This window comes from Geotrypetes seraphini, chromosome 1, assembly GCF_902459505.1.
Source record: "Geotrypetes seraphini chromosome 1, aGeoSer1.1, whole genome shotgun sequence".
In the NCBI taxonomy this organism is placed as follows: domain Eukaryota; kingdom Metazoa; phylum Chordata; class Amphibia; order Gymnophiona; family Dermophiidae; genus Geotrypetes; species Geotrypetes seraphini.
In genome coordinates, this window is record NC_047084.1 from 163,095,875 (window position 1) to 163,111,329 (window position 15,455).

At 44.3% G+C, this 15,455-nt stretch overlaps 1 protein-coding gene across 11 annotated transcripts in view; it reads left to right on the forward strand.

The window, feature by feature from the left end:
* Positions 1-15,455, forward strand: part of TLR2 (toll like receptor 2) — a 96,900-nt gene that overhangs the window by 61,017 nt on the left and 20,428 nt on the right. For 4 of the 11 annotated variants that reach the window (XR_004539134.1, XM_033940961.1, XM_033940952.1 and 1 more), the window contains exon 2: positions 5,682-6,374. The exons of 5 other annotated variants lie outside the window; for them this stretch is intronic. The gene's annotated coding sequence lies outside the window, so the exon portion shown is untranslated. Of the gene's footprint in view, positions 1-5,681; positions 6,375-7,331; positions 8,419-11,135; positions 11,256-15,455 lie in introns of those variants that run through there. 2 more of the 11 variants (XM_033940981.1, XM_033940991.1) reach the window with 2 other exon arrangements.

Sequence of the window (15,455 nt, forward strand, 5' to 3'; positions counted from 1 at the left end):
TGCCTGGCTTCATACTATTGACATGGATCCTAATCTTCAGGACCGCTTGGCTACTATTCCTTGTGCAGGCAATGACCTCTTTGATGAATCTATCGAGGCAGCCACCAAGAAATTGTCTGAACATGAAAAATCCTTTGCTTCTATTGTCAGACCTAAGCCAAAGCCAGCTGCTGCCAAACCTACACACCCTCCTCCTATATATCAGAGGCATTTTGCTCCGAGGACGGCTCCTTACAATCGCCCTCCTCCTAAGAAACAGCAGCCTCAGAAGCAACAAAAATCTCAACCTTCTGCTGCACCTAAGGCTACTCAGCCTTTTTGACTGTTTAAAACAGAGCATAACCTCCACCGTTCTGTCTCTGACTTATTTTCCACGTATAGGAGGTTGTCTCCATCATTTTTACCACCGATGGATGACAATTACATCCGACCTCTGGGTGCTAACCATCATCAAGGAAGGATACTCTCTTCAGTTCACTCAGGTTCTACCAGAGCTTCCTCCAAGAGAGTATCCTTTCAGTCCATCCCAGACTGCCCTTCTTCTTTAGGAAGCTCAAGCTCTGCTTCGTCTCCTTGCCATCGAACCAGTTCCTTTGGAACAGCAAAACAGGGGGGGTTTACTCCCTTTACTTCCTTGTTCCGAAGAAGACGGGCGATCTGTGGCCCATTCTGGATCTCAGGGCTCTCAACCAATTTTTGGTCAAAGAAAAATTTCGAATGTTGTCCCTAGCATCCCTTTATCCCCTTCTCGAGCAGAATGACTGGTTATGCTCTCTGGATCTCAAGGAGACCTACACTCATATTCCCATCCATCCGGCCTCCCGTCAATATCTCAGATTTCGGGTGGGGAATCTGCATTTTCAATACAGAGTGCTGCCCATCAGCCTGGCTTCATCTCCCAGAGTGTTCACCAAGTGCTTGGTAGTGGTAGCAGCAGCTCTAAGGAACCATGGTCTTCAGGTATTTCCCTACCTCGACAACTGGCTCATCAAAGATTGCACATCTCAAGGGGTTATTGTAGTGACCCAATGGACTACCTACTTCCCACAAAGTTTGGGATTCGAAATCAACTTTCCCAAATCCCAACTTCAGCTCTCACAGAATCTACAATTCATAGGAGCTGTTATGGACACTGTCCAACTTGGAGCATTCCTTCCACAACAATGTCTGGAAGCTCTTCTTCAACTCTGTCATACAGTGTCTTCCTGCTCTTCCATCTCAGCGAGACACATGATGGTACTCTTAGGTCACATGGCCTCCACAGTACACGTGACTCCTTTTGCCAGACTTCACCTCAGAATTCTTCAGTGGATCTTGGCATCTCAATGGACGCAGGTTTGCGACCCACTTTCTCGACACATAACAGTCACTCCTTCATTGAAGAAGTCTCTCCGTTGGTGGATGCTCTCTTCCAATCTCTCCAGAGGCTTGCTGTTTCAAAATACCCCCCCATCAAAAGGTCCTCACGACAGATTCTTCGACCTACGCTTGGGGCGCTCCCCTTCTATGGTCTCCGTACACAAGGCCACTGGACCAGTACAGATCGTCAGTGTCATATCAACCTGTTGGAACTCAGAGCGATCCTCAAGGTTCTCAACGCTTTTCAACATCTTCTTCACGACCAGGTAGTCCTCATTCAGATGGACAACCAAGTCGCTATGTATAATGTCAACAAACAGGGATGAACGGGATCTGCCTCCCTTTGTCAAGAAGCTCTGAAGGTTTGGGACTGGGCAATCCGCCACAACACCTTCCTCAAAGCTGTCTACATACAAGGGGTGAAGAATTGCTTGGCGGACAACTTAAATCGACTTCTGCAACCTCACGAATGGACACTCCATTCCTCACCTCTTCATCACATTTTTTCCCAATGGGGAACGCCTCAGATTGACCTCTTTGCAGCTCCCCACAGCTACAAACTGCCTCAGTTCTGCTCCAGGATATATTCTCCTCATCGTCTCGAGGCAGATGCTTTTCTTCTGGAATGGACGAATCTCTTCCTCTATGCATTCCCTCCATTCCCAAGACTCTGGTCAAGTTGAAGAACGATCATGCCACCATGATTCTGATTGCTCCTCAGTGGCCAAGACAACCTTGCTACTCCCTTCTACTTCAGCTCATCAGCAGGGAGCCATACCTTCTACCAGTTTTTCCTTCTCTGCTTACACAGAGTCAAGGGTCTTTCCATGCCAACCTGCAGTCGCTACACCTGACAGCATGGTACCTCTCAACATGACTCCTCTTCAGTTTTCTCAGTCTGTAAGAGACGTTTTAGAGGCTTCTAGGAAACCTACCACTAGACAATGCTATCACCAAAAATGGACTAGATTTTCTAATGGTGTTTTTCTCACGATAAGGAACCTCAACATTCCTCCTTATCTTCTATTTTGGATTTTCTTTTGCACTTATCCACTTTTGGCCTCAAGCCTACATCCATCCAAGTCCATCTCAGTGCAATTGCAGCTTTCCATCAGCCTTTTGAAGGGAAACCACTCTCTGCTCATCCGGTGGTTTCCAGATTCATGAAAGGACTTTTCAATGTCAAACCTCCTCTCAAACCGCCTCCTGTGGTTTGGAACCTCAATGTTGTTCTTGCTCAATTGATGAAGCCTCCATTTGAACCAATATATATGGCTCATCTGAAATATCTCAGTTGGAAAGTGGTGTTTCTCATTGCCCTCACTTCTGCTCGAAGGGTCAGTGAGCTGCAAGCGTTAGTTGCTGATCCACCTTTCACTGTCTTCCATCCTGACAAGGTGGTCCTCCGTACTCATCCTAAATTGCTCTCTAAGGTGGTATATGAATTTCATCTCAACCAATTCATTGTTCTTCCAGTATTTTTTCCAAAGCCTCATTCTCATCCTGGAGAATCAGCTCTTTATACTCTGGACTGTAAACGTGCTTTGGCCTTTTATTTGGAACGCACCAAATCACACAGAATTGCTCCTCAACTTTTTGCCTCCTTTAGAATCATGGAAACATAGAAATAGACGGCAGATAAGGACCACGGCCCATCTAGTCTGCCTACCTTAATGACCCTCCCCTACCTTTCTCTGTGAAGAGATCCCACGTGACGATCCCATTTTGTCTTAAAATCAGGCACGCTGCTGGCCTCGATCACCTGAAGTGGAAGACTATTCCAGCGATCAATCACTCTCTCGGTGAAAAAGTACTTCCTGGTGTCACCGTGCAGCTTCCCTCCCCTGGATGGCTGCTTATATCTCATTCTGCCATGCCCAGGCTGGATTACCCCTACACAGTAGAGTCACAGCCCATAAAGTCAGAGCAATGGCAGCTTCAGTAGCTTTCCTCAGATCTACACCTATTGAGGAAATTTGCAAGGCTGTTACTTGGTCCTCGGTTCATACTTTCACTTCTCACTACTGTCTGGATGTTTTCTCTAGACGGGATGGCCAGTTTGGCCAGACAGTATTACAAAATTTATTCTCCTGAATTGCCAACACTCCCACCATCCCATTCTGGTTAGCTTGGAGGTCATACCACTAATAATTTGTTTAGGGCACAAACGTGAGACTAATAATAAATATATTACAAATACGTTTTGTCAAATACAGTTATGAGCAGGGATTCATCCAGACCAAAAATACAAAGATATAGCTGACAAACTGAAAATCAAAAAGATGAAAAAGATGAAAAGGAGAAAAATAAACCTCAATTGAGGGCAGTTGGGACTACACAAGTACCCAATCATCCACTCATCATCACGGGTCTATAAAAAACTCCAAAACATGTATAAATAATCAATTCTCACGTCTTTCATTCATACAAAATCTTCTTTTTGTTATTTTTCACAGTCTTTTTTTATCATTTTTTTATATATGATTTCAATATAACTGTCAAGCAGTAAAAGGCCCGAATCCCAAACTTAACCACATTACTTGGCGAGGACTACAGCTGAATATAAGTATAAGCAGTTTTTAGAGATATGAAGCATATATCTGGAATCGTGAAAAAATACACTCAAGATCTTGAGTTGGAAGCCCTTGGTGAATACCCTCGATTTCAGATGAGTGTATTTTTTCACGATTCCAGATATATGCTTCATATCTCTAAAACTGCTTATACTTATGATATTCAGCTGTAGTCCTCGCCAAGTAATGTGGTTAAGTTTGGGATTCGGGCCTTTTACTGCTTGACAGTTATATTGAAATCATATATAAAAAAATGATAAAAAAAGACTGTGAAAAATAACAAAAAGAAGATTTTGTATGAATGAAAGACGTGAGAATTGATTATTTATACATGTTTTGGAGTTTTTTATAGACCCGTGATGATGAGTGGATGATTGGGTACTTGTGTAGTCCCAACTGCCCTCAATTGAGGTTTATTTTTCTCCTTTTCATCTTTTTGATTTTCAGTTTGTCAGCTATATCTTTGTATTTTTGGTCTGGATGAATCCCTGCTCATAACTGTATTTGACAAAACGTATTTGTAATATATTTATTATTAGCTTGGAGGTCACCCATATGTGAGAATAGGCTGCCTGCTTGTCCTGGGATAAAGCACAGTTACTTACCGTAACAGGTGTTATCCAGGGGCAGCAGGTAGCTATTCTCACAACCCACCCACCTCCCCTGATTGGCTTCTCTGCTAGCTATCTGAACTGAGGAGATGCGCCCTACACTGGGTGGAAGGCACTTGCGCATGCATGGTGTGGTCGACTCGAAACTTCTAGTTTCTTCAAGCAAGTCTGCTTGCGAGCTTCCGCATCCGGGTTCCACTGATGACGTCACCCATATGTGAGAATAGCTGCCTGCTGTCCCTGGATAACACCTGTTACGGTAAGTAACTGTGCTATCTGGCACGGGTCACCTACTGTAAGGTCAGATGGAGATAAATGGACATTCCAAAGCATTCAAACTGATCTAAATATGTACATCTCTTACCTATGTTGGTAGAAAATATATGTGACATGCTTTTTTTCCTGGTCTGACAGCAGCAACTTTACCCATTTGTTTAATCCACTCAGCTGCTTTTAGTTGGTTTAAAACACAGCTCATCTGATTTTCATTCTGTATTGTTCCACCTTCGTTTGACCTCTTTTATGACCAGATATATTGACTTTTAACCAATTTCAGATCTCCTTGCATTCACTTATACATGTATTTATAGATTTAATTCCTTTATAGTCTGCCTATAACTAGGCGGAGTATATAGAGGGCATGCATATTCTGCCTGTTAGCAGCTTGGCAATAATTTCTGGCTCTACCAGTGTGAAGTATGTGAACTTTTGACTTAGAAAGCTCTTGCAGTTTCCAAAACCAGGGCTGATCCTTTTGGAGGGAAACCGAGCCTAAACTACGGGAGTGGCCTTGTCAGTTTGTTCCCGTGGTCACTCTGCCATTAAATAAGGGAGAGCTTGTGACTCATGCTCTGTTCAATTTCCCTTCTGTAAAAGGTTGTAAATGCAAGAAATTCCTAAATCACTCTTTAGCATCTCAGGTAGCTTCTCATGAAAAAGAATTTCGATCATTGTTGCTCACAGCTGTTTCTTACAGACATTCCAGAAAACAGCTAAAAACTTATCTTTTCTCCAAATACCTGACCAGCTGACTCATTCAAATATACGATTATATTTAATATTTATAATCTTTTGTAAACCGTGTAGAACTTTTTGCTAACGCGGTCTATAAGTATAATGTTATGTTATGTTAACACAGGGGAGAGAGAACCATACGGGAAGGCTGACGCAGTGAGATGATACAGGGCAAGTTTTACACCTGGCAGAACAAAGAGGAAGAACCAGGAAGGAAGCACGGGGACTTAATCTAAAGTGATTTGGCTAAGGACCAGGTGATCACGTTGCCTTCACAGAAGAAATACGGGCAATGGGGACTTGTATACTGCCTTTTATTTGGCTTTTCAAAGCTGACATTCAGGGCGGTGGACACTAGAGGATTGCCCAGGGTCACAAGGAGCAGCACTGGGATTTGATCTTATAACTTCTGGGTGCAGAGGCAGCAGCTCCACCAGTGAGCCACACCTTCCCCCTAATCCAGGGGAAGCATCAGAACGGAGAACCCCAGTGGTGAATTCCATCAGGGAAGGGACTAGCTACCAGTACCTGAAGGCTCACGGAGTCCAGCTCCTTAGGAAACATGTACCTTTCTGGAAATGATGGCCAGAAAGAGGGAAATAACTGAAAAGGACTAAGGATTCCTCAGAGCTGTTACTGCTATTGCTTCCAAAGTGACTATAAATAATTGGATTCTACCTTGTTTCTACTAATAACTGGAAATAGTTATTAAAGAAGTTGCCCCATGTTTTATCTGCCTCATCCAAGCTAAGGAAACCTTTGGTTGGAGTTTAACTACTGGGTTGGATGACATTATTGGATGAGAAGATTGTGAGGAGTGAGTAGATTTGTGGTGTCTTCTGGCCTTCCACCTTTCTGGTTCTGATCCTGCATATTCATTGTGGTTATTCTGAAAACCCGACCGACCCCCCTGCCCTTTTTATAAAGCCATGTTAGACTTTTTTATCACCAGCCATGGCGGTATTATCTCCGATGCTTATAGGCATTCTATGAGCGTCGGAGCTAATACCATCACAGCCGATGATTTAAAAAAAAAAAAAAAGCCTAGCGTGGCTTCGTAAAAGGGAGGGGGGTGTTAGTGCTCACTAAATCAATTTAATGCACATTAACCTAAACATTAAAGCAAATCAATTAGCATGTGTCAAAAAGTTTAGAATACATGAACAATTTTATATTAAAATGAACATGTGAAACATTAAAAAAAAAAGGTCTGAAAGTTGGGGAAAATCTCCAAACAAACTGAAAATGAACCAAAAGCTTTTGCCTTGCGCACTTCTCTATGATTTGGACTTCTCCTCATCATTGTACCTTTCTTGTCTGTCTCATTTATCTTTGGGTCCCATTGTTTCATGAAAGGAGAATTGTCTTCTATTCAAGCTATAGTAGGGGTCCATAGCCCAGTCCTTGAGACACATCTAGCCAATCAGGTTTTCAGCATATTCACAGTGAATATTCATGAGATAAATTTCCCTAGAGTAGAGGTGGTTCATGTAAATTTTCTCTCATGCATATTCCTTTTTGGATGTCCTGAAAATCTGACTGGCTAGGTGTGTCCTGAGGACTGGGTCGAAATCCCCTGGACTTATGGGCCTGGGTCCTACTCTCTATGGCCCACCTACCAGGCTACTTAGGACACCTAGTCGCATTTGCTCTCTAGTAGGTTTTCCCATACCAGGTGCTGCTGTTCTAGAAACAGGTATGTACTGTTTAATTCAGATTTTTTTTTTTTTTTTTGGGGGGGGGGTCAGTGACCACTGGGGTAGTATATGTGGGGTTCATTACTTAATCCTTCTAGTAGTCATCTGGTCAGTTTGGGTATCTTTTTAGCAGGTCTGTCTCAGAATGTCAAAGTTCTGTCTAGGATGTCTTGGGAAACGTTCCATTTTCACCGGAAGACATCCAAATCTAAGCCCACCCAAAACACACTTCCAACATGCCCCCTTTAGTTCTGGATGCATAGCGGTTATGATGCCTCACAAGATGTCCAGAAAGATGACTTCGAAAATCGGCACTTGAATATTTTGGCGAGAAAAACATCCAAGTGCCGATTTATGCCGTTTTTGGGATGTCTTAGTTTTTTGAAAATGCCCCTAATTGTCTATGCTTAGATTGTTGTACATTACCTTGGGTGAATTTCTTCAAAAAGACGGTAAATAAATCCTAATAAATAAATGTCATATGAATCGTAGTGCAATTTTAACCTTGGAAAGTAGGGAATAGGTTAGGCACTAGGTCAGCTGAAATGGCTGAAGATGAATCAGGAATAAAGTGCACTTTCTAAATACTTTAATCAAAATATGTACTGAGGTGCTTTCATATGCAGTTTGAGACCAGTTAAATTATGTACTAAATTGTTATTGATGAAGCTATTGGCCCTTTTTACAAAGCTGCAATAACAAGTCCCAGTACATCAAATGCGACCCCACCCATAGAAACTGAATGGTCTACATTGCATTTGCTTCATGGGAATTGCTACCTTGGCTTTATAAAAGAGGCCCTATGAAAGTCACAGAAAGAGCACATTCAAAAGGGAAAGCAGAGCTGAACAGCACACAGTAAAATGTAACAACTTTTAAAATAAATCTAAACTTTATCAAAATAATAATTCATTATCACCGTGTTAGGGTATATTGCAGCTCGGAATTTTTATTGGTCACTGACATGTTGAAGAAACAGATTTGATTTCTGGACCCAAGCCCTAGCTTCTGTATTTCAGGGCTTTGGATACTGTGAACGTAGCATTCATCATCCTTGGTCAACCATGACACCTACTGGACAGAATCAAGATATGCATGCACCAAGTATAGAGGGAGCTATGTTCTGTTACTGCTAGCCAAGGTTGTTATTGGGCTAAGTGGAAGGTAATGAACATATTCTCTGATCTCCTGAAATGCCAATATAAAAAGCACTTGCCATAAATAGAAATAAAACAAAACATTGACAATAAGATGATAATCTTTTTCTTGGATTAAACAATACATGTTTTGACTAGCTTTTGAAGGCAGTACAAGAAACCCTCTGCTCGGCTCCCAAAGAAATGTGAAGAAGGCATTACCTTTGAAAGTTTATCAAAATGATTTTAGACTAATATAAAAGGTATTCTCGTTTTGTTTTATTTCTGTTTATTACCTTTAAAGTGTACTAACATGGCAATCCATAGGTGTTGGAATGCCCCCCCCCCAAAAAAAAAAAAAAATAAAAATTGGTGGCCCAGCATCGTCTTCATTTGCAGTTCAAAGGAACACGGCCCTGCCACCAGCACCGGTGTCTTCACTGTACTGCAACCTGCCCTCTCTGATGTAACTTCCATTTCCTCAGAGGTGGGCCCACATTAGAGAGGAGATGCCAGTACTGGCAGCAGGGTAGCATAAGTGATTGGCTGCTGCTGGTGATGTCCTTTGGGCCGCAAATAAAGGTAGATTAGGGAGTGGGGGTGGACAAATTAAGCATAAATCCGGCCCTGGTATTGGGTATAATGCAGTAAAAGAAGAATTCCATAACTATTACAACTGACAGAATTTAATTTGAATTTAATGTGCACTAATGATTAGCATACACTAAGGGGAAGTTCTATAAGTGGTACCTAAATCACTGACGCCTAACTAAAATTCACGCACAGCTTGTTTTTTTTTTTTAATGGGTTAAATGACCATGCCATTAAAAACCCATTAATAAACAATTTTTAAAAGTTGGCAATTTAGGTTGCGCTTGGATATTGTCACAAGCCCGAGTCCAATGCCGGCCTTGTGCCAGGAAAGAGTCACAAAAATCACTCCCTGAAAATAGTCAGGGCCAACCATGTTATCCCTGATAGACAAGAGCAAGATCAGGAAGCACAGGCTGTGTTTAAACCTGAGGCAGAACACAGCCTGATGGAAATTGGTAAGGGCTCTTTAAAACCTCCATTTTGTGTCAAGCTGGCTAAGCAGGGGAGAAGGAAAACACAGCTGAAGGAAGTTCAGCCCCGGAGTAGTGCTGGGCGTGGTACAGCAGCTTGGCAGCATTTAGAGAGCTGGCTGACCAAGAGAAAGGGGAAGACTGGAGAAGCACTCATGTGGAAGGAGCCTCCAATTCCTCCAGAGCCACGGGATGTGGAAATGTTGGACTCTGAACCAGTTGAAACAACCTTGGTAAATCCAGAATGTGAAGATATGGATTACAGTGTTTCACCAGAGGTGGGATTGCATGAAGCAATGGAAATCAGTTAGTTTGGAATTGTGTTTTTTTTGGAATTAAGTTGTGAATATTTCCAATTCTGCTGGGCATGAGGTTTTTGGTAAGCATGCTAGCTAAAGGGATGTATGCTAGTGAAAATGTGTTTGCTTTAATGGGAAGTTTTTTTTTTCTTTTGCCAAGATGGCTGCTATGAAAAGAACCTCAACATTTTCTTTTCATAAGAGGTAAACATCCTGATAGCTGAAACAGGATTTACCCAGCACCTTAGTGAATTGTTTGCAATTTATTTTGCCTTGATAACAAGGAGCTGCCTTGATAAATCTGCCTGCCTTATCCCTCTGTGTTTTTGAAAGGGCAGCGCTACACAGTGCAGTATAACATAATTGTTTGTCAATTTTCAAATAAGACTTTGTTTGAGAGTCAAGGACTGTTAGAGACTCTGCTACACCTGGGACATTGATAAAGAACTTTGGAACAGATATCCAGACCAGGCTGGTTACAATGATATTTTGTTTGTGTTATTTTTGCCAAAGAACATTGGAATACAATTTCTTTTGATGCATTTTTTTTGGACTTGTGAATTGAACAATAAATTTGATTTTTGTTATTTCATAACTTACCTGTGTGAGGCCATTCTGATTAAACTCATAAGATAAGTTTATGCACAACAGGGACTTCCTCCATCTTGGGGAAGCACGCTGGGGAGAATATTGTGAGCGTGAGCCGGTTACTGCGAGCTCTGAGGACCGGTCACGCTACACGTGGTATCAGAGTGGGATACAGCACCCCCTGTTGTTGAAAAAAATTTTTTTTGGAAAAAAAAAATAATAATTGTTTTTTTTTGGACTTACTTTTGAATTTGTTGGAGCTGATTATTGAGAAGCTGTGGACTTATGCTGGTGGACTAAGGACTTACAGACACCGGAAAACAAGCCACAGGACAACCGGAAATCAGCTGCGCTGGGACCTTGGAAGCCGGTATTCCAGTTCTTTTGGAGAGCAGTTCCAAGCTGAGAGAGGCTCGGAGTCGGACGCAAGACCCATCCTGGAGAGCAGTGGTATCCAGACCAGAGTCGGTGTGTTCCCGAGTACCAGAGTGATACAGTGCGCAGACTCATCAGTACCGCGGGTAAGAGTACCTAATTCAACGGGCTGTTGAGGATAATAAGTATCACTCAGGGAGGCTGGTCGGCTACGCTGTGGGAGGAGGGTCAGGCAAAACTTAAAAGGAGCCACACTTGGTTTTTGTTTTCTTTTTGTTCCATTTCAGGTGTTGGAGATGGAGCAGCAGCAGGTGTTGGCCTTGATAGCTGGAGAACGCCAGAAGCAGATCCAGGAGATGCAGGAGGTTTTCCAGACAAGCCAGGACCGCTGGAACCAGGCGCAGGACCGCGCTCAGACACAGCACCAAGAACTCATGGCTGCAATGGGGGAGCAATCAAGACTGTTTGCACAGTTTCTTCAAGCCCCAAGGCAACCGATGATGGGTGCACCGCTATTAAATCCAGCACCCCAACAGCTGGTAGGAGCCAATCCTTTGGCTTGGATGCACTTACATAAAATTACACCCACTGATGAACCTGATGACTTTTTATCAGCCTTTGAAAGGACGGCCAATGCCGCTGGTTGGCCGCAGGAACAGTGGGCAGCACGATTGCTACCATGTTTGGCGGGCGAGACTTTGGCTGCCTTCCAAACCTTGAACCCTGATTTAGCCAGCAACTACCAAAATGTTAAAGCACACATTTTAGACTACTTAGGCTACACACATGAACATTATAGGCAGAAATTTAGATCGGCCATAATGGGTGACTATGAAAGACCTAAGGCCCTTGTCCAACGCCTAACTAAAATGGCTGAACGCTGGTTACAACCTTGCCTAGCTGACCCTAGGGCACTCTTTGCTGAAATTATTAAAGAGCAATGCCTAGAATCTATGCCCAAGGAGCTCAGAGGCTGGGTGCAAAAGCAAGGATGTAAGAGCTTGATGCAAGTTTTGGAAGTGTCTGAGGCTTATTTGGATGCTAGGGGTTCTGCAGGGGAAGTTAGGGTAGTTCCTTCTTCCCGAGGTGAGGTAGGGAAAGAGTCTATACCTACCAATAGACACACCATTCCCCAAAAACCACCCTTTAGGGAGATGAAAACTCCTGAGCCCGGGGGTCCCGCACGTAGGGAGGGTCCCAAATGTTTCCGCTGTGGTAAAGTGGGCCATATACAGCAGAACTGCCAGGTTAAAAAGGACCTGGTGGCTTTGAGGGGGACGGACATACCGGAGGGGACGGGATCCTACCTTACTCAGGTGTCAGTAGGGGGGCAGCTGTCCGTGGCTCTGGTGGATACTGGCGCTGACCAATCCATGGTGGCAACTCGACTCTGGAAAAAAATCTTTCCTGATGATCAGAAGGGAGCCGGGTCGATTGCTATCAGATGTATTCATGGAGATAGTGTCCAGTATCCTCTCAAGAGCACCACGATCTTACATAAAGACAGGGTTTATAGTTTGAAATTGGCAGTAGTGCCGGAAGCCCCATTTGACCTTATATTAGGCCGGGACTGGGGGGGTTTAGGAGAATACTTAGGGAACAAACAAGGATGTGTGAACACTCGGTCGCAAAAGCCCTCAACCTCGGCTGAAGGAGAACAATTAGGAGAGGTATTTCCTTTCCAAGAGGGCGTGTTCCGTAGATACCCCCAGAGACATGAAGTCCCTAATAAAGTAGGGAAAAAGAAGCAAAAGCACCAGCGAAGGCAGGCTCTGGGTCAGGTATCAGCGAGCCAGGAGATCCCCACCCTTCCTAAGGAAATTATGATGATGTTCCCCACTTTTGCTGCGGAACAGAAAGCAGATCCCTCTCTGGTGGAGGCCTGGCAACAGGTTGCTGAGCCTAGGCAGGGTAGACAGGCCTTTAAGATAAAGGGAGGGCTACTCTACCACCAGGAGGTAGAGGGTATAGGAACCTCGGAAGAACAGTTGGTGGTTCCAAGAGGGTTTAGGAAGGTCGTTCTTCACACTGCTCATGACCATCCCTTAGCAGGGCATAAGGGGGCAGAGGCCTCATTGAAACAGGTTAGGCGTAGGTTTTTTTGGCCAGGGGTGCGGCAGGATGTACTGGACTATTGTACAGCTTGCCCTACATGCCAAAAATTGTCCTTAGGGAAACCTCTTCGAGCACCTCTAATTCCTATCCCTAGAGTAGCTGACCCCTGTAGTAGATTGGCTATGGATATCGTGGGACCCTTGGAAAAAACCCCACGGGGATACAGTTTTATTCTAGTGGTGATGGATGTAGCCACTAGATTCCCATGGGCCTTTCCTTTAAGGAAGACGTCATCTGCTGCCATTATGAAGGAACTCACAGGGTTATTCAGTATGATAGGGTTCCCTCGTGAGGTGCTCACAGACCAGGGCAGTAATTTCATGTCCAAGGAAATGCAGGACTATTGGCGAGGGTTTGGAATTAGGCCCATTCGGACGTCAGCATATCACCCTCAGGCTAACGGACTGGTCGAACGCTTCAACCAGACCTTAAAACAAATGTTAAAGAAAGGCTTAGATGGGAACATGAAAGATTGGGATTTATGGGTGCCCTTTGTACTTCTAGCTTGCAGGGAGAAGGTTCAAGACTCACTAGGAGTGAGCCCATTCGAAATGTTATTTGGGAGGAATCCTAGGGGCATTTTGGATGTATTAAAGGAAGGGTGTAGTCCCTCAGAGGATGCCGACACCAACTTAATATCCTACATGACACAATTGAAGCACCGGCTAACGCAGGTGGTGCAAATTGGCAAGAATAATCTAGAATGGAGCCAGAGGAGGCAAAAGATTTATTATGATCGGAAGTCCCGGGAGAGACATCTGCAAGTAGGAGATAGGGTGCTAATTTTGGTGCCTACTGACCCACATAAATTCTTAGCACAGTGGAAGGGTCCGGCCACTGTGGTAAAAAGATTGAATGAGGTGGACTATCAGGTTAGAGATGAGAAGGGACGGGAGCAAACTTACCACATCAACCTGCTCAAGCCCTGGAAGGACAGGGAAACTTTAGCACTGATAGCACAACGAATCCAAGAGGAAGATTTTGGGCCCCAGGTGGCAGACCTTGCTCAGGAAGAAGGGGTCAATGTAGGTACAGAACTCTCTGACGCCCAGGTGCAACAGGTAGGGATATTGATTAAGACCTTCGAAGACGTGTTCTCTGCTACCCCTGGGTGCACTGAGGTGGTGGCACATGAGATCATTACTACACCGGGTAAGATAGTGCGGGTCAAACCGTATAGGTTGTCGGAAGAAAAAAAGAAGTTAGTACAAAATCTAGTGGACGAGATGTTAACCTTAGGAGTCATTGAGCCCTCACTTAGCCCATGGTGCAGTCCGATTGTAATTGTACCCAAGGCAGATGGGTCCCCTAGATTTTGTATAGACTTCCGTCAACTTAATGAGGTCTCACAATTCGACGCTTTCCCCATGCCACGGGTGGATGAGTTATTGGACTGTTTGGGACAGGCCCAATACTTATCCACACTTGACTTAACGAAAGGGTACTGGCAGATACCCTTAATGCCAGATGCTAGGCCCAAGACAGCCTTTAGTACTCCTGCTGGCCTATTCCAATTTAGGCGCATGCCTTTTGGACTTCATGGCGCTGCTGCAACATGTCAAAGGCTAGTCAACGAGGTGCTGCGGGACCACCATCCCTACGCGGAGGCATACCTCGATGATATTGTCATCCACTCGAGTAATTGGACTCAGCACTTGGAACATGTTGCGGCAGTCCTGAGGTCATTAAGAAAGGCTGGCCTAACGGTCAATCCCAAGAAATGTTTTCTGGGACAGAGGGAGGTAAGATACTTGGGCTATGTGGTAGGCCGGGGTCAGGTGAAACCACTAGTGGACAAAGTCCAGTGTATTAAGTCCTACCCCTTACCTGTCACGAATTAGATTTCAAGAAAAAATGGGATATTCATGTGGGATTTCTAGAAGAGTAAGAATCAGGGAGTGGGTCATTGGTATGGGCAGACTCGATGGGCTATGGCCCTTTTCTGCCGTCATTTTTCTATGTTTCTATGAAGAAGCAGCTAAGAGGATTCTTGGGGCTTATAGGCTATTATAGAAGGTTTATTCCCCAGTTTGCTACCAGAGCGGCTCCTCTCACGAACATGTTAAAGAAAGATAAATCAGATACCTTATACTGGGAAGCGCTAGGACAGGAGGCCTTGGAAGACCTGAAAGGATGTCTCTGTTCAGAGCCAGTTCTAAGGGCTGTTGATTTCTCTAAACCCATGATCTTACAGACTGATGCTTCCACGAGCGGATTGGGGGCTATTCTCAGCCAGGAGGTGCAGGGAGTAGAACACCCAATCCTATATCTCAGTCGTAAGCTTCATGACAATGAAAGAAAGTACGCCACAGTGGAGCTAGAATGCCTAGCCGCAAAGTGGGCTATGCAGACCCTAGTTCACTACCTAGAGGGCCAGGAATTCACATTGGTGACAGACCATGCAGCTCTCAAGTGGTTAAACACGATGAGAATCAACAATGCTAGGCTGACCCGGTGGTACCTTGCCCTCCAAACATTTAGATTCAATGTAGTACACAGGCCAGGTCATTTAAGCACTAATGTGGACAGGCTTTCCCGTTTGCAGGAGAACCCGGAGGAAGTTAGACCATGCCCGGGTGGTCATGGTTTAAGGGGGAGGGTATGTCACAAGCCCGAGTCCAATG